The sequence below is a fragment of the Onychomys torridus genome, chromosome 3 (assembly GCF_903995425.1).
Source record: "Onychomys torridus chromosome 3, mOncTor1.1, whole genome shotgun sequence".
Lineage (NCBI taxonomy): Eukaryota > Metazoa > Chordata > Mammalia > Rodentia > Cricetidae > Onychomys > Onychomys torridus.
In genome coordinates, this window is record NC_050445.1 from 26,245,931 (window position 1) to 26,266,838 (window position 20,908).

The following is a 20,908-nucleotide window of genomic DNA, read 5'->3' on the forward strand; positions in this document are numbered from 1 at the left end:
CAGCCACTTCCTGAAACTCAGATACCAGCCCCCAAGCTCTCATGCACCCCAGAACTCCCATCTGGACCAGAGAGACCTCTAGTGGACACTATAACCAAAACGCCTTGCCCCCACACCCATCTGCTGGAGACCCAAGCCACTTCCAGAGACTTAGAGACCAGTGTCCAGCGTTCCATCCTGTCCCAGAACTCCCATCTGGACCAGAGCTTCCATCTTGTCCCAGAACTCCCATAAGGACAAGAGGAACTCCCATCTGGACAAGATAAGAAGACCCCAGGGACTTCCTAAGACTCAGAGTCCAGCCCCCCAGCTCCTATCTGGCCAGCACTCTCATCTGGAACGGAGTTCCAATCTGGCCCAGAGCTGACATCTGGAACAGAGAGAGGCTCCCTAAATCTGTCAACTCTCTCTGGACCAAGTACACTGATAAGACCAAGAACGAACACAAGAGGAGATGGGCAGACGTCAAGGCAGAAGTACATACAACAAAATAAAGAATAATACAGCATCACCAGAACCTAGCCCTTCTCCAACAGCTAGACCTGAACATCACAGAATGGAAGAAGCAGAAGAAAACAACCTTATAAGTAACATCATGAAGAGGCTAGAGCCTTATATAGAAGAAATCAAAAATAAAGTGGAGGAATAGACAAACAAAAAAGGGAAGAACGCTATAAAAAACTAGAGGAAAGGACAATTAAAGCAGAAGAAAACAATAAGTTCCTGAAAGAAAATCATGAAAAAGCAAGGGAAACAGTCCAAGACCTGAAGAGGGAAATAGAAAAAATGAAGAAGACTCTAGCAGAAGGAATGCTGGAAATAGAAAATCTGAGTAAACAAACAGGAACTTCAGAGGCAAGTATAACCAACAGAATGCAAGAGATGGAAGAGAGGATCTCTGGTGTTGAAGATACAGTAGAAGAAATAGAGTCATCAGTCAAAGAAAACACTAAAACCAACAAAGTCATGACCCAAAATGTCCAAGAAATTTGGGACACCATGAAAAGACCAAACCTATGAATAATAGGGATAGAAGAAGGAGAAGAATAAAGACTCAAAGGCACAGAAAATACATTTAACAAAATAATAGAAGAAAACTTTCCCACCTTAAAGAACGAAATGCCTATGAAGATACAAGAAGCCTATAGAACACCAAACAGACTAGACCCCCCCCCCAAAAGTCCCCTCGCCACATACATAATTAAACAACTAAACATTTAGAATAAAGAAATATTAAGGGCAGCAAATGAAAAAGGTCAAGTGACTTATAAAGGCAAATCCATCAGAATAACACCCAATTTCTCAATGGATATTTTGAAAGCCAGAAGGACCTGGCCAGATATAATGTAGATACTAAGAGACCATGGATGCCAGCCTAGACTAATATACCCAGCAAAACTTTCAATCATCATAGATGGAGTAAACAAGACCTTCCAAGACAAAACCAGATTTAAACAATACTTATCCACAAACCCAGCCCTACAGAAAGCACTAGAAAGAAAATTCCAACCTAAGGAAGGCAGATGCACCCATGAAAACACAGGCAATAGATAACACCACAGCAGTAAATTCCAAAGAAGAGAAGTGTAGAGAGCCGCGTGTAGCCGCACCCTAAAGATGGCTCTGGCTTCTACCCTCTGCCTTCCCGATGGCAAACACTCTTTATGGTAAACAGCTCCTTATTTGGCTGTGGCTGGATTCGTGTGTTGCTGGCATATGCGTGAACCTGTGGACAGTGCCCACGTGGCTGCTTGGGGTTGGCAGCCCAGCCCTACTTAGGTGCTGGGAGAGGCTTGCCCATCGAGAGAGACACAATGCAATTAATCAAAGGTCTGAATAAACTGTAATGAGAAGGATCCCGGTGTCGCGTCTTCCTTGCTGGTCGAGGCGGGCGCGACAAGTGGTGGCCTCCTACGGGGACAATTACCACGGCTCTCTCCGGATTCAGAACTCATTTACAGTCAGGCGGTATACCGGTAAGTCCTCAGAAAAAACTGGGGATCCGCGACAAAAGCGGGTAACGCTCACCTGTAGAAGGGAGAGCGGGATAGCAGAGCTGCGATAAAAGCAGACGGGTAATTCTAGAGCCGCGATAAAAGCGGACGGGTAATTAGACAAAATAAACAGGGAAACCGGAGGGCTGGAGCAATTCTGTAAAGGCTCTGAGAAACCTCCGAGAAACTTTTCAAATTGAGGAAAGAAAAAAAAAGTATACTAACATGGGTGCCTCCTCCTCGCACCCAATTTTTTTGGCTCTTAACGAGCTGCTTCTCTCTAAGAAATTGAAAATAAAAGGAAACACCCTGGAACGATTTTTGCAACAGTGTGATGTAATTGCTCCTTGGCTTGCAATTTCAGGAAGCCTCACAGTGCCTTCCTGGGAGAAATTGGGAAGAGACCTAGATTTGGATACTGGAGCAGAATGCAGGTGCAGATCGCAGTATCATAGCTAGCAAAGATTGGCCTTGAGGTTGGCCTATACAGGCTTCCTCACAAACATTGCAGGGACTGGGTTATGCCAGTGTTCCAAATGTTAGTGCAAATTTGTTAAATTGGCAAGATTCTGAAGGTCACTCTGGCGTTATGCAACCCTATGTCCTTGAGCTTCCAGTGTCCCTCTGGGGGAGGGATCTTATGAAATCCATGGGCTTTCAGTTAAGTAATGAATACTCCAAAGAATCTAAAAATATTATGAAAAACATGGGGTGTCATCCTGATTTTGGCCTGGGAAAATTTTTGCAAGGCAAAAAGGAGCCAATACAAACAGTACCTAGGAAACCCAAACAAGGGTTGGGTTTTTCCTAGGGGCCACTGAGGAGGGCATTCCCATAACCTGGGTAATGGAGAAGCCAGTTTGGGTTCCTCAGTGGCCACTCTCCTCTGAGAAATTACATGCTGCATATCAATTAGTGAAAGAGCAATTAGAGAAAGGGCACATTAAACCCTCCCTTTCTCCCTGGAATACACCCATATTTGTCATCAAGAAAAAATCAAGAAAATAGAGATTGTTACATGATCTTAGAGCTATAAATGAGCAAATGAGAATTATGGGACCTGTACAGTGTGGTCTTCCATTGCTGTCAGCCTTGCCTGAAAATTGGCCTATTATTGTGGTAGATATTAAGGACTGCTTCTTTTCCATTCCACTGAATAGCAAAGACAGTGAGAGATTCGCTTTCACTTTACCGTCCACTAATCATGAGGAACCTGATAAAAGATATCAGTGGGTTGTATTGCCACAAGGCATGGCCAACAGTCCTACAATGTGTCAATTATTTGTAGCAACTGCTTTAGAACCTTTGAGAGCACGTTTTCCAGGCTTGAAATGCCTCCATTATATGGATGATATACTGTTAGCAGCTAAAGAAGAGAGCATTCTTCAAGAAGCATATAGCTCACTTGTAGAACTGCTAAAGCAAAAGGGACTCTGTATTGCCCCTGAGAAGGTACAACAGAGCAAAGTTGTCAATTATCTTGGCTCTAAAATAACTAATCATTATATCATGTCACAAAAGGTGGAGTTAAGGAAGGATCATCTTTGCACATTGAATGATTTTCAAAAATTATTAGGAGATATAAATTGGATAAGAGGAAGTTTAGGAATGGCCAATTATGAGTTAAAACCATTATATGATATTTTAATTGGAGATGCAGCCTTGGATTCACTGAGGCAATTAACCAATGCAGCCCGAGAAGCCTTAACAAAATTAGAAGATAGGCTACAAAGAGCTTTTCTTCAAAGAGTGCAAAATAATGATGGTATTACCCTGTGCATTCTGCCTACCCAGTTACAACCTACGGGAATTTTATGGCAAAAAGGACCCTTGTTATGGATTTATACTAAAATCTCACCTGCAAAATCAATTGAGTATTATCCTGTTGCTGTGGCATTACTTGCGCAACAGGGTATTCAACAATGTTTACAATATTTTGGGACATCACCACAAACGCTAGTTGTTCCTTATGATTCTACTCAAGTCAAGGTATTATGTGCTGCCATAGATGATTGGGCAAAACTGCGTTGTACCTATCCAGGACACATAGATTGCCATTATCCTAAACATCCACTATTAACTTTCTTTAAAGAACATCCTGTAGTTTTCCCTAAAGTAACTGCTTCAAAGCCCATTCCAGGAGCAAGTGTTATATTTACAGATGGGTCTAAGACAGGCTGTGGTGCTTATATGGTGGATTCTAATGAACCTGTAAAGCATCAATTCTTGCCAGGTGCACCTCAACAGGTGGAGCTTTCAATAGTTCTTGAAGTTTTCAAGGCTTGTCCATTTGCTTTTAATTTAGTGTCAGATTCTAGTTATGTTGTTAATGCTTTAAAAAGCCTTGAATGTGCAGGGCCCATCAAATCTTCTAGCCCGGTTAGCTCATTGTTTGGACAATTACAGAAACTGATCTGGCAACGTAAACATCCCTTTTTTGTGCAACACATCCGTGCACATACTAGTCTGCCAGGTCCATTGGCTAAAGGCAATGATATAGTGGATCAGTGTACTAGACAAGAATGGATGTTTGTGGCTTCTGCCATACAACGAGCACATGCTTTCCACAAAGAATTTCATGTTAATGCAAGGACATTACAACAAAAGTTTTCTATCTCACGTGCAGAGGCCCGAAAGGTGGTACTAGATTGTTCCCAATGTGTCATTTTTCATCATCCTTCTGGATTAGGAGTTAACCCTCGTGGTTTGCTCCCCCTAAAAATATGGCAAATGGATGTTACACACATCTCTGAATTTGGACGTGTCAAATATGTACAGGTATCTGTTGATACCTGTTCTGGACTCATTCATGCCACCTCAATGGCAGGAGAAAAAGCCTCTCATGTCATTGCTCATTGCTTAGAAGCTTGGGCAGCATGGGGTAAGCCTCAACAGTTAAAGACAGACAATGGTCCTGCATATACTGGACAGAAGTTCGCTTCCTTCTGTCAACAGATGAATGTGCAACTTGTACATGGCCTACCATATAATCCACAAGGTCAAGGCATTGTGGAGCGTGCTCTTCGCTCCTTGAAGGAGTTGCTTCAAAAACAAAAAGGGGGAATAGGCTATGGCCGTACCCCTAAGGACAGACTTTCTCTTGCATTATTTACTCTGAATTTTTTGAATTTGGATGCTTCCAATTGTTATGCTACAGATTTATCTAAAAAGTTGTCTAGTTATCTTTTAGGTAATTGGACTGGAGAGTTTGATAACCTGATGGACCAGCTGAGAGTGGCTGTTGTCACGGTGAATTCGACTCGAGTGGATACCGGACTGGTGGAGGGATTGTCTTCCTGGATTGCTACAGCCATGGGCCACATGAAGGAGTGGGTGGGAATAGGAGCCCTAGTAGGTTTACTGGTGCTCACCTCCCTAGTATGCTTGTGGTGCATTTGTCGCATTAGGATCTCACAGCGTCGCCATGCAGCCATGATTGTCCAAGCCTTTATGGCCATTGATGCAGGACAGTCTCCCCAAGCCTGGTTGGCTACTTTAAAAGATATTTAGGCACAGGATGCGAGGCCTGCACACTGCACTTGAGGTTATGATACGCTGACCTCAAGAAGAGCAAGTCTGATTGCATGTGGGTTGGTACCCTAACTCCCACCTCTGTGAAAAGGGTATCGGACGGGTCTAGTGTTCTCTGGGTGGATGACGCCTGGACAAACATTAGTACATGTTCCATTTTAGCAGAGATCAGACCTCTACTCTTGCCTGTTGCTTTGTAAAACAAAAAGGGGGAAACTGTAGAGAGCCGCGTGTAGCCGCACCCTAAAGATGGCTCTGGCTTCTACCCTCTGCCTTCCCGATGGCAAACACTCTTTATGGTAAACAGCTCCTTATTTGGCTGTGGCTGGATTCGTGTGTTGCTGGCATATGCGTGAACCTGTGGACAGTGCCCACGTGGCTGCTTGGGGTTGGCAGCCCAGCCCTACTTAGGTGCTGGGAGAGGCTTGCCCATCGAGAGAGACACAATGCAATTAATCAAAGGTCTGAATAAACTGTAATGAGAAGGATCCCGGTGTCGCGTCTTCCTTGCTGGTCGAGGCGGGTGCGACAGAGAAGTACACGCAAACTACCACCAAAAAATAAGAATAGTAACAGGAACGAACAATCACTGGTCATTAATATCCCTTAATATCAATGGACTTAATTCACCTATAAAAAGACACAGACTAACAGAATGGATACGAAAACAGGACCCATCTTTCTGCTGCATACAAGAAACACACCTCAAATTCAAAGACAGACACCTCCTAAGATTAAAAGGCTGGGAAAAGACTTTCCAATCAAATGGTCTTAAGAAGCAAGCTGGTGTAGCCATCCTAATATCCAGCAAAATAGACTTCAAAGTAAAATCAATCAAAAGAGATGATGAGGGACATTACATACTCATCGGAGGAAAGATCCACCAAGATGAAGTCTCAATTCTGAACATTTATGCGCCAAACACAAGGGCACCCACATATGTAAAAGAAACATTACTAAAGCTTAAATCACATATAAAACCCCACACATTAATAGTGGGAGACTTCAACACCCCACTTTCACCTCTGGACAGATCGGCCAAATTGAAACTTAACAGAGACATAATGGATTTAACTGATGTTATGGCACAAATGGACTTAATCGATAGCTACAGAACATTCCACCCAAACAAAAAAGAATATACCTTCTTCTCAGCAACCCATGGAACCTTCTCTAAAATCAACCACATACTTGGCCACAAAGCAAATCTCAACAGATACAAAACAATTGGAATAACCTCCTGTGTTCTATCAGACCACCATGGTTTAAAGTTAGATTTCAACAACAGAAAAAACTACAGAAATTCCACAATCTCATGGAAACTGAATAATGCTCAACTGAATCACCAATGGGTTAAGGAAGAAATAAAGAAAGAAATTAAAGACTTCCTAGAGATCAATGAAAATGAATAAACCACATACCCAAACTTATGGGACACTATGCAAGCAGTGCTAAGAGGAAAATTCATAGCACTAAATGCCCACATAAAGAAGCTGGAGAAATCTCACTCTAGTGAGTTGACAGCACACCTGAAAGCACTTGAACAGGAAGAAGCAAAGTCTCCCAGGAGGAACAGACACCAGGAAATTATCAAATTGAGAGCTGAAATCAACAAAATAGAAATAAAGAGAACAATACAAAGGATTAATGAAACAAATGTTGGTTCTTTGAGAAGATCAACAAGATAGTCAAGCCCTTATCCAAACTAACCAAAAGACAGAGAGAGAGCATCCAAATTAACAAAATCAGAAATGAAAAGGGGGACATAACATCAGACAATGAGGAAATCCAGAGAATCATCAGGTCATACTTCAAAAACCTCTACTCCACAAAACTGGAAAATCTAAAAGAAATGGATAATTTTCTTGATAGGTACCACATACCTAAGTTAAATCAAGACCAGATAAACCATTTAAATAGTCCAATAACCCCTAAGGAAATAGAATCAGTCATTAAAAGTCTCCCAACCAAAACAAGCCCTGGACCTGATGGTTTCACTGCAGAATTCTACCAGATCTTCAAAGAAGACTTAATACCAATACTCTTTAAATTGTTCCACACAATAGAAGCAGAAGGTATATTACCAAACTCCTTCTAAGAGGCTACAATTACCCTGATTCCTAAACCAAACAAAGATGCAATAAAGAAAGAGAACTACAGACCGATCTCCCTCATGAACATTGATGCAAAAATACTCAATAAACTTCTGGCAAACAGACTCCAAGAACACATCCAAACAATTATGATCAAGTAGGCTTCATCCCAGGGATGAATGATAGAGACCAAAAGATAGAGAGAAAGCATCCAAATTAACAAAATCATAGAACCATCACTCTTTACAATAGCCACAAATGATATAAAATAACTTGAGTAACTATAACTAAGCAAGTGAAGGACCTATATGACAAGAACTTTAAGTCCCTGAAAAAAGAAATTGAAGAAGATGTCAGAAAATGGAAAGCTCTCCCATGCTCAGGGATAGGCAGGATTAACATAGTAAAAATGGCAAGCTTACCAAAAGCAATCTACAGATTCAATGCAATCCCCATCAAATTACCAACACAACTCTTCACAGATCTGGAAAGAATAATACTCAACTTCATATGGAAAAACAAAAAACCCAGGATAGCCAAAAGAATCCTGTACAATAAAACAACCTCTGGAGGCATCAAAATCCCCAACCTCAAATTCTACTATATAGCTACCATAATAAAAACAGCTTGGTACTGGCATAAAAACAGACATGTGGACCAATGGAATCGAATTGAAGACCCTGACATCAATCTGCACACCTATGAACATATAATTCTTGACAAAGAAGCCACAACTGTACAATGGAAAAAGAAAGCATCTTCAACATATGGTGCTGGCATAACTGGATGTCAGTGTGTAGAAGGTTACAAATAGATCCATATCTGTCACCATGCACAAAACTTAAGTCCAAGTGGATCAAAGACCTCAACATGAATCCAGTTACTCTGAACCAGACAGAAGCGAAAGTAGGAAGTACTCTTGGACTCATTGGCACTGGAGATCACTTTCTAAATATAACATCAGTAGCACAGACACTGAGAGAAACAATCAATCAATGGAACCTGTTGAAACTGAGGAGCTTTTGTAGAGCAAAGGACATGGCCAATAAGACAAAATGACAGCCTACAGAGTGGGAAAAGGTCTTCACCAGCCCCACATCTGACAGAGGGCTGATATCCAGAATATATAAAGAACTCAAGAAATTAGACATCAAAATGCCCAACAGTGCAATTAAGAAATGGGCTATAGAACTAAACAGAGAATTCTCAACAGAGGAAGTTCAAATGGCTGAAAGACATTTAAGGAATTGCTCAACATCCCTAATCATCAAGGAAATGCAAATCAAAATGACTCTGAGATACCACCTTACACCTGTCAGAATGGCTAAGATCAAAAACACAGAAGACAGCTTAGGCTGGAGAGGATGTGAAGCAAGGGGAACTCTCCTCCACTGCTGGTGGGAATGCAAGCTTCTACAGCCACTTTGGAAATCAATATGGCACTTCCTTAGAAAATTGGGAATCCATCTCCCCCAAGACCCAGCTGTAGCACTCTTGGGCATATACCCAAGGAATGCTCAATCATACCACAAGGGTATTTGCTCAGCTATGTTCATATCAGCATTGTTTGTGATAGCCAGAACCTGGAAACAACCTAGATGCCCTTCAACTGAAGAATGGATAAAGAAAACGTGGTAAATATACACAATGGAGGACTACTCAGCAGAGAAAAACAATAACATCATGAGGTTTACAGGCAAATAGATAGATGTAGAAAAAATAATCCTGAGTGAGGTAACCTAGACTCAGAAGGACAAACATGGTATGTACTCACTCATAGGAGGATACTAGAGGTAAAACAAAGATGACCAGACTGCTACACAACTCCAGGGAGGCTACCTAGAAAACGGGGATCACCCAATGACAAAGAAATGGATGAGATCTACATGAACAACCTGGATGACAGGGGGAGTAATGAAGGGCAAGTTTTGAGGGAAAGAAAGCTTAGGGGAGCAGGAGATCCCAGCTGGATCAAGAACAGAAAGGGAGAATGAGGAATAACAGACCATGATAAATGAAGACCACATGAGAACAGGAATAGGCAGAGTGCTTGAGAGGTCCCCAGAAATCCACAATGATACATCCTCTGTAGACTGCTGGCAATGGTCTAGAGAAAGCCTGATCTGACCTAGTCTGTTGATCAGATGGCCGAGCACCCTAACAGTTGTGCTGGAACTCTCATCCAATAACTGATGGAAGTGGATGCAGAGATTCTCAGCCAGGCCCCAGGTGGAGCTCCAGGTGTCCAATAGTTGAGAAAGAGGAGGGACTGTAAGAGTGTGAATTGTTGTGACCAAGATTGGTGAGGCTCAGGGACAAATAGCCAAACGAATGGAAGCACATGAATTATGAACCAAAGGCTGTGGAGCCCCTAGCTGGATCAGGCCCTCTGGACAAGTGAGACAATTGAATAGCTTGAACTGTTTGGGAGGCATCCAGGCTGTGGGAATGGGACCTGTCCTTAGTGTATGAGCTGGCTGTTTGGAACCTTGGGCTTACACAGGGACACTTTGCTCAGCCTGGAAGGAGGGAACTGGACCTGCCTGTACTGAATCTACCAGGTTTAAATGAATCCCCAGGGGAGTCTTGTCCCTGGAGGAGATGATAATGGATGGGAGGGGATGAGGGGAAGGTGGGTGTGGGTGTGGGAGGGGGGAGGACTGGGGAATCCATGGCTGATGTATAAAATTAAAACACAAATATAATAATAATAATAATAATAATAATAATAATAATAAAAAGAAAATTATCTAATATCTGATGTGTAATCACAATTATTCAATGATACCATTTCTGTTTTGTTGAAGCCTCATCAGATCAAATAAAGCTATGTTCTTTGCATTGAACTAGATTTTCTCATTAACACCTTTTTAAATAAAAACAAGATCTTTCTTAAGAGGGTACACACACTCTAGAATTTATGACAAAGAATGTGAATACTTCAGAAAATGTTGATTGTATGTCTGTGATATTAATAATTCAATACTATATACTCTCTCTACTCTAAAAACTATGGCTCTTATAATGTGTGTGTGTGTTAATCAGTAATATTAAGACCTTTAACATATGCCCCAGCAATGGACTACTCTACAATAGACTCCAGAATAGAATATACAGAGTAACAAAGAATGTTCCAATAATCCATATGGCTAATAGGAAATGTACAAATAAGAAGTTTCTTTATTCTGTACAATATGTGAATAATAATAGTAATAATGCAGTTTTTGGATTTGCACTGCAGTAAGGGTTTTTCTTTGAATATACTTTGAATATAAAAATGATACTATCATCATTTAACAGGAATACTAAGTCTTGATAGATAGTACCCTCTGGTGGAAAAAATCTAACCATATTAAATTTAATAAAAGTCCCAGGCCAAAGGATTTATGTGATTCATAATGCTGAAATAATTTGTATGTATACTATCACAGTAAATACTATAGAAATGATTTCATGCAATATCATTAGGAAAATGGCCTTTCAGATGTAATTTTAGACTTTGAAGGAACTTGCCTGATTCTTTATGTATAAGGTATTCTAACCTTTATTTATATACAAAGTTAAGACAGCAAGAATTAATTCAGTTACTTCACTTGCAGAAGGTATATGACTAAGATGAATTTCTTATGCATGAAGAAGTCCATATTGGTATATTGGTTTTTCAATTTTCATAATAGAAACCAGAATTACTTCTTTTTAAAGGAATAAACTTCCAAAACATTCTATATGAGGTATCAAACCATAGAATATGAAACGTTAAAATTTAGAAAAAAGTTGAGGCCAAATATTAAAGTCCTTACAACTTCCATCAAATTATAAAATGAAGGGGGAAAATTAGTGTATATATATATATATATATATATATATATATATATATATATATATATATATTTATTTATATATTATATATATATATCAGTAATTTTAACATGAATTAACATAAAAAGCAAATGAAATTCAGTAAACTGTACTTCATTACTTATAATAAAACTACATTATCCAAATACAGCTTAATAGAAGGTTCAAAATAAAACTTTGGAGCCAAGAGTTAAAGCCAAAAAATAAACTAACACAACTCATGGAGTAATCCTACTTCTAATGTCAGAATGCATTTATGAGAGATAGAGCTGAGATTTCTAAAAATAATCTTTAGAAAGCTTGGGCAAAGATCCACTATTTCAGCCAATGCAAGTGTAAAATTTAGCTACCTGTCATTTTTGTTTTAAAGAAAATTTCCATTTGTTCACCAGATAACTTCCAAAGCTGATGGTGCTCTTTCCTGTGCTTGGTCTCCAACTAGGACTTTCAATGCAGGGAGCAAACTTATGAGTTGGTTCTACATTTGCACCAGGAATTTGAATTACCTGCATCCTTGCCAAGACAGGGGAACTAGACTATTGGGTTCACAAAATAAACTCCATGTAGATGTGTAGAGTAGCCTGGGAAAGAAAAATTACCAAAATAACCAAGGGTGGCGGAGCTGGTGGAATGTTAAGCCTCTGTAACAACCATCCAGGGAATCACTACTCAGTAGTCTTACCAAGAACAAATTCTTGACCTATTCAGCATGTAGAAGGAAAAGAAGGTTGACAAAAGGCTCATGATTTATATAGCTTCCTGATAAACAAAACTTTTGGAAAGGTCATAGTGTCTATAAAGAACTAACCTATGAATAGAAGGGAGAATTTTAGGAATATTTGTGGCATTTCTGCATTTTCTTTTTGTTGGTGTCACACAATGTCATTTATACATCAAACTTATCAAATTGCTCATTAAAAGGGTTAGTGTGATTACAAACATATTTCTTCAACAAATATTATTTAGTAAGAAGAGGAAAATAATAGCAAGCATCATATGTCACCAAATGAAATAGATATTCATAATATAATAACTGTTAATTAGTGTTGGATGGGAACAGATAAGTTCATAGTCACACAAATTAATAATGATAAGAAAGCATTAATTTATAAATTCATTTGCCACAAAACTATTAACCTATTCCACTTAAAATTCTTTCACCAGGTTAATTATACAACACACACACACACACACACACACACACACTTAACTTTTTATGTGTTTTTGCTGCAAAGACTATCCCCACTTTCAGTTTAGATATACTATATATGTTTAAATGCACATATGTCTTAGAGTTTCTATTACTGTGAAGAGACACTATGACCACTATTGTTGACATTATTAAGGCCTCTCCACATAGTTAAAAGGGAGGTTTATTTTGTGGGATAGCTTACAAATGAAGGGATAGTTTGCAGGGTCTGGGAAAGGTATGGTACCGTCTGGTGGTGTTCTCTGGAAAACTCTGCTCAGTCTACCTCCAGCGTCCTGGAACCAAGAGAGGACTCTCTTTTTGATCCTGGGTTTTCAGCATCCTCTCTCAGCCCCACCTTGTAGGTGTGACCATTACCAAAACCTCAATGGGACTTTAACTTCCAGGCCAAGGCTGGAATGGCTACCCACTACAGACTACAGTAATTCTTATAAAGGAAAAACATTTAATTAGGGTGGCTTAAATTTTCAGAGCTTTAGTCCATTATCATTGTGGTGTGACATAGTGGCATTGAGGCAGACAAGGTGCTGGAGAAGAAGCTTAAAGTCCAACATCTTAATCCACATTCAACAGGAAATGATCTGAGACACTGGGTGTGGCTTGAGCATATGACACCTCAAAGTCAGCATCCACAGCAACATGCATTCTCCAACAAGGACATACCTACTCCAAAGCCACACCTCTTAATACTGACACTTCCTATGGGTAATTACATCCAAACTACCACAACATGCAACATGCATATATTATATTTATGTACACACACACACACACACACACACACACACACACACACACACACACACATATATATACACATATATAATTTCTCTATATACATATATGTGAAAACATACACACTTACATATAATTTTCCTCTTGCTAAAATCATATATGCAGAAACTTCTCATTTCAATGAACTTTAGTGAGTTCTGTCTAAAAGTCTATGTTTACCTAAATTTCTTCCATGTGAAGAAATTGAAGATTCGTTAATAATTGTTGATGTAACTTAATTACATAATTTTAAAATAGTAACAGTTCTTCTGCATCTGGCAGCATTCAGTGTAATTATGAGCCCCCTTTTCTGTAGGTGTACATACTTTTCATATTTTGATATATACTTAGCAGAAGAACTCAGACACATTTTGCTTCTTTTAACTTCTACTACTAGTTTTCATTTTAGAACCTTTCTTTGCTCATGATTTCTGACTAAATGAAGCAGTTTCACTTTTGAATAAACTATTACTTTCTCTCGCTGTGGACATAAGCAGCATATATCATCAGGAAGCAATTTCATAGAAAAAAGTCAATGTGGTGATAACTAAAATAATTACTTCAAATTATTCAAAATAATTATCGATGCAGCCTCTTTTGTCAGTTTCTTTTAAACTTGATCCCATGTTTTACTCTTTTAACAATGTAGTAATTTAGAATTCATCTACTCAAGTTTCTACAAATCATGTAGCTAGTTATTGTGAAAGGGAATTTAATTAATTTCTGGGGTAAATTCCAGATCATTATAAAAACCTGGAAGGGGACCATTTGTACCATTAATTAATAAATGGTAACGTGTGCTCAATTGTTTCTATCCAACATGAGCACTGTAATGCTGATTGTTTCTCAATGTGAAATTCTTGCCAAGTGCAATCATAGAGAAACACTCAGGAAGATAAATGAGCATAAAGAAATATCAGCAGTGCCACAGAAAAAAATTCAGTGGAAATAACAGTAAATTAGTAGGTATAATTCCACATGGTCTTTAAAGCTCCCTGGTTGAAAATAAGCACAATCCTGCTGCATCTATTTAAACACCCTGATAGGATTTAGCTAATTTGACCTCCCTAAGCCCAAATAAATATTACATGATTCATCAAGACACTTTACTTTTTTCTATGTCTCACTCTGTGTACTCCAGGATATCCTAGAGCTTATGATCCTCTCCATCTCTCTCCTTCCCATATGTTGGGGTTATTGGTATGTATCACCATCTAGCTATGGGGAAACTTGTGCATTTGTGTGTATGTGCCTTTGATGTATATCTTCTTAACTTTTGGCTGTATCTATCTATCTGTCTGTCTGTCTGCCTTCTATCATCTATCTATCTATCTATCTTCTATCTCTATTTCCCTCTCCTTCCTTCTTCCTTATAGCCTCCCCTTATTTTCTACCCTCCCTCCTTTACTGCCTACCCCCTTCATTTCTTGCTAATAAGAAAGTCCTCTCATACCTCTCTACCAACTTTCATCACAGGCCCAGAAACAGCAGATCCCAGTGACCACAGATCAACATATCTGAATCCATAGGTCACAATAACTTGTTCTTCCATGTTATTGATTTTCTTGGGTATTTTGTCACTGCAATAGAAGGTTGAAGACTGTATGGATGCATTCCAGCTAAATTAGAAGGAAAAAAATAAGGAAGACCCAGAGAGCACTGACAGGATTCATTGTCATAACCAGTGCCACTAACAGCAAATTTGTCAATGCACAGAAGAGGAGACTGCATATTACCACAGTCCCAGTGAAACTAAAAAGATGGGTTCACTGTTTAAATAAAGGCTACAATGTGTACATTTTAGGAAGAAAGAACCACTGTCTTCTATAACTTACATTTTTTGAATTTAAAGAAATGTATACACTTTAAAGGAAATTAATAGTTTCTAGATTGATACATGTCTTTTCTTTAGGTATCTGAACATTTCTTTTTTGTTAAAAGTTTTGCTATCTTTTTCAAAGTAACTAATACAATATTTTTATATTTGTTTCCAGAATGTATAGAATAATCAACATATATAAAATTCTATGAAAACTTACCTTATATTATTTCCAAGGTAAAACAACAAGTATTATTTTTCAATGTTTTATAATCAATGCTAATTTGACTACCAATATATCTTTTAGTTCCTTTAATTTTGGGGATTCTAACTTCAAGTGAATTTAAGGATAATTTCAATATTTGCATAGTAATGCTGAAAAATGTGCCATGTAGAGCTACAGAGATGGCTTAGCAGGTTAGAACACTTCAAAAGCACCCAAGTTTGGCTGTAAGCACCCTGTCCAGGCAGCTGGATCACAACCAGCTGTACTCGAGCTCTATGGGATCTCACTCCCTCTTCTGGCCTCTGTGGATAACACACACACACACACACACACACACACACACACACACACACACATTTAAAAATAGAAAATGCATTGGCTTGCAAACATAATGATATCATTGTTTTTCTCTGCTGAGTAGATATGTACTATATTTTCTTTATCCATTCTTTAGTTGAAGAGCATGTAGTTTGTTTCCAGGTCTTTGCTATTACAAACAATGCTGATATGAACATCGCTGAGCATATTCCCTTGTGGTATGATTGAGCATTCCTTGGGTATATGCCCAAGTGTGGTATAGCTCGGTCTTGGGGTAGATTGATTCCCAATTTTCTAAGAAAGTGCCATATTGATTTCCAAAGTGGCTGTACAAGCTTGCATTCCCACCAACAGTGGAGAAGAGTTCCCCTTGCTCCACATCCTCTCCAGCATAAACTGTCTTCAGTGTTTTTGATCTCAGCCATTCTGTCAGGTGTAAGGTGGTATCTCAGAGTCAATTTTGATTTGCATTTCCTTGATGATTAGGCATGTTGAGCAATTCCTTAAATGTCTTTCAGCCATTTGTGCTTCCTTTGTTGAGAATTCTCTGTTTAGTTCTATAGCCCATTTCTTAATTGGACTGTTGGGCATTTTGATGTCTAATTTCTTGAGTGCTAGAGAGGTCCCTAGAAATCCACAAAGATACCTCCACTGTAGACCACTGGCAATGGTCAAGAGAAAGACTGAACTGATCTAGTCTGGTGATCAGATGACCAAACACCCTAACTGTCATGCTAGAAATCTCATCCAATGAGTGAGGGAAGCAGATGCAAAGATCCACGGCCAGGCCCCAGGTGGAGTTCCAGGAGCCCAATTGGCAAGAAAGAGGAGGGATTGTATAAGCGAGAATTGTTGAGACCAAGATTGGAAAAAGCACAGGGACAAATAGCCAAACTAGTGGAAACACATGAACTATGAACCAATAGCTCAGGAGCCCCCAACTGGATCAGGCCCTCTGGATAAGTGAGACAGTTGATTAGCTTGAACTGTTTGGGAGGCACTCAGGCAGTTGTACTGGGACCTGTCCACAGTGCATGGGCTGGCTGTTTGGAACCTGGGGCTTATGCAGGGACACTTTGCTCATCCTGGGAGGAGGGGACTGGACCTGCCTAGATCAAATCTATCAGGCTGAGCTGAATCCCCAGGGGAGTCCTTGCCCTTGAAGTGATGGGAATGGGGGTGGGCTGGGGAGAGGGGGCGGCAGGAGAAGGGAGGATAGGAGAATCTGTGGGTGATATATAAAATTAAATTAAATGGTAAATTTTTTTAAAAAATTTATGAAATTGAAAAGAAAAATATAAATAAATAAATAAATAAATAAATAAAAATAGAAAATGAATTTAACAAAAATCAAAGAACTACCTTGCTCAGGGGACTATTCATGTGAATATTTTAGTTACTTCCTATAAAGAACAAAATGTAGTAATTTACTTTTACAACACAGTGAACTCATTATTCCTTGAACTTGGGGCAATTGTCATTACTTATGAGAAGCCTGTAGTTGATCTCTAATTTATTTTCTTCACTTGTGTGGCAACCATGTCTTCTGAATGGCCACCAGTCAGACTTGACTATTTCCTCTGTTTTATTGTGATGTTTAGGGGAGGGGAGTCAGAAGGCCTAGGCCCCCTTTTAGTTCTCCTTCCATCACCTATTCCACATCTGAAGATGTGGCATAGGGAGATAGCTTGGGGGAGACATATACCAATTCACCTTTATTTTTCTCCATTTTACAGCTTTCACTTCCATCTTAGTCTTCTTTGTGTTGCCATTTCTTTGAAAGCAATTCCATATTTGTATATAGATTCATGTTTATGCTGCTGTTCAATGACTTGGTCTGCTTTCCTATTTGCCATTTCTATTCTCGGCTGTAATCTAGAGACAAGCTATTGACCCACTGCATAGTCTGCAGACACTTATGGCAAAGATGCAGGGCATTATCTGTGATCTGGTGCCTCCCCAGTGACCTGGGTCACTTTGATGTCACTGTCATGATATGCCAGGCAATCTCTTAAGCCAATTCCCACTGTGTCGAAGGCTGGCCTCATAGCAGTAGCTTTTATATTCAGACATTGGAACATCAAGTGAGAAAGAGGTAGTCTTCTACTTATATACTCACATTTCATGTTGTGCAACTGTGTTCTCTTTAACTTATTTCTACAACCTTCTGTTTGACCCTAAAGTCATTTTAACTTGTGAGTCTCTCTCTCTCTCTCTCTCTCTCTCTCTCTCTCTCTCTCTCTCTCTCTCTCTCTCGTGTGTGTGTGTGTGTGTGTGTGTGTGTGTGTGTGTGTGTGTGTGTGTGCTGGTATCCATGCATGTGTACGCCTCCCTGTGTGTGTCTCTGTGCATATAGCACCACAAACTAAATGACAGCAGCATCATGAATTTATTATAAACAAACTAAGAAATGTGTGAGTCAAGAATAAATTTTCATATCCCCCAATAAATCCTTGAGCCTAAACCTTTATATGTGTGGTAGGAAATTGAAATGGACGTTTCCTTAGCCTGTGCCTTCATAGCTGCCAAAACATCAAGATTTACCATAAAACACAGTGAATATTGGAAATTAGCAGCAAGGAAAACAGAAATACCGAGAACAAATGCTTCTACAACAATCCCCCTGATAGACGTGGTTACCCCCAGGACAAGTCTGCTTTGTTTACGTCGGGTTCTGCTCTCCTTTGAATAATTTTATGACATATGTAGGAGGCTGATTTGCCAATGTAATTAATCATGTAATGACGACTCTCATGTGTTCAATTTTCTGCTGTTATGGTTGATTACACTTTACAAAAATATACCACCATTACTAGTTCATATTTATTCCATTTGCCCTGAGCTAGAAGGCCAGGACAGTCATAGAATAGACAAATATGAGAAATGTGCAGATAGAATATTTTTTCTAAAGCAGGATGTCAAGGACATATTAATATGGGGTGTCACAAATGTTAGTTTGTTTAGTGAAGCCAAAAGCATATAAACATTTACTAACTGTGCAACTTTGCGATATCATCAGCTTTTATGACAGCATATTTCAACTTTGATATTAATATAAAGAAGTTAAAAATGACTTTTAGAAAGCCTCTTTATATTTCTCAAAAATATGGCAGACAGATTTCCACAAAATGCTTATAATGTTTACAGCGAAAATCATTCACACAGACAGTATCACTTTTTAACATAATCTCTTGGGAAAAGATCTCATTGCACTTCAAAATATATTTAAGTCTCTTAAGTATACTGAAATTTAAGAGCTGTCCAATTTTCTCTTGCTTCAAGGACTCTTTTCTTCATTTAGACAAAGTTTATTGAATTGATATGACAGAGACAGTGGATGATTACATGGAAAGAGTGTCCATAGGACCCAGCAAAGAAGTTGCACATAATGACAACATGCCCAAGACCTGTGCAAGCCCATGACAGATCAAATCCACGTAGTTATTACCTGTTCCATTTTCTTGTAAGATATATACCTGTTAAGTGGACCGTTGTGTATGTATGTGAAAATGGTGCTATTAAATATCTAGAATGCTGACACTCAAATACAGAGGGTATGTAAACACACCGTTGAACACTTTATGTGTAGTAGTAAAATAAATAATAATTAACAGTGTATGTTGGCCTTAAAATTAACCAAATATTGAATTGGTAGGTTACAGATCAACAAAAATCAAAATAATGTTTTAGATATAGCAGATTAATAGACCATCAACACATAGCATGAGGTAAGAATCAGATGTTTCTATGGAGGGATTACAATATGTTCATTATTTTCTATCTCCAAGCCATATGTTAGCTGTGAAACCTAAACTTTAGTTGTGCTTGTTACACAATTACTATCTTTATCTAATTTGTAATCTTGTTCAGTTTCTTATATGAATAGTAAGAATGTGATCAAGAAGGAGTGAGACCTAGAAGCCTAGAATGAGAGTATCAGGGAGGAACACATTAAAACTGGAAATCAGTCACTCTGAGACTCTAGGACCATTCAAGGAGCTAAGTAGTCTGTTCATTAGCCTAGGATTGATAAACTTTCTGACACTCTCATCTGAGGAAAATGCCTTATAAGTGTTACACATATTTTCCTTAATGCACCATCACCATTACTCCTTGTTAGCATTTGACCCATGAATAAATATATATCACCCCATCTCTGAAGCCAAATATACTATTAAATCACAAAGCTTTGTGAACAAGGTCTTCCTCCCATATCCATGGCCATGCATTCCTTTCTGGTTGGTTCATTTGACAAATGGTTACACTTCAGTTGGACTGTTAGATCTAGATCACAACTTGATGTGGGTCAAATGGGCACATTAACCCACCAAAACATAAGGGTTTCATTCAATGTAAAAACTTTCATGGCCCTACAAGAGATATTTTTCAGAGCCTTGGGGCACTTGCAATGTCAAGGGCTTAGGACAATCCAAGACACAGGAGTCTCACTCATGGTTCACGAGTTGTGAAATGATTCAGGCACACCAGAAGATGTTTTGGCACTTATTCTCATGTCAAAACCTACATGACCCAGCAGTCATAGTCCTAGGCTATTACCCAGCTAATATAAAAACTTAAGTATTAATGGCAGAAACTGAAATGTGAAAAAAAAAGCATTTTGTGCATAATTAATACAGACTAAAGGCACCAAGACTTCCTTAAAAGTACAAACTCACTGGCAATCTGTGGTAATAATACAAGGATAAAAATTAGGTACCCAGCCATTATAATGCAATGGGAACCTCACAGAGGTAAGAGATATGTGAGATCCTACACTATACATGATTCCAATTATGCAACTTTCTGAAAAGGGCAAAACTACAGAACAAGGAAAAACTAGTGGTTGCTAGGTAGCTGTGAGAAAGAATATGCAAACCACTGGAGGACTGAGGAAATAAACCAGACCTGGATGTTACTATATCAAGAAATGTTTGGCATTATACATTTCTCAAAACCCTAACTAAGTTACATAAACAATAAAATTTTATTGTATGCAATGTCAAAGTAGAAAAGCAAATTGTGTATATGTATAGTTACTTCCTCCCACAAAGCAAGAAAAAAAAATGGAAAGGATGATTGATGACT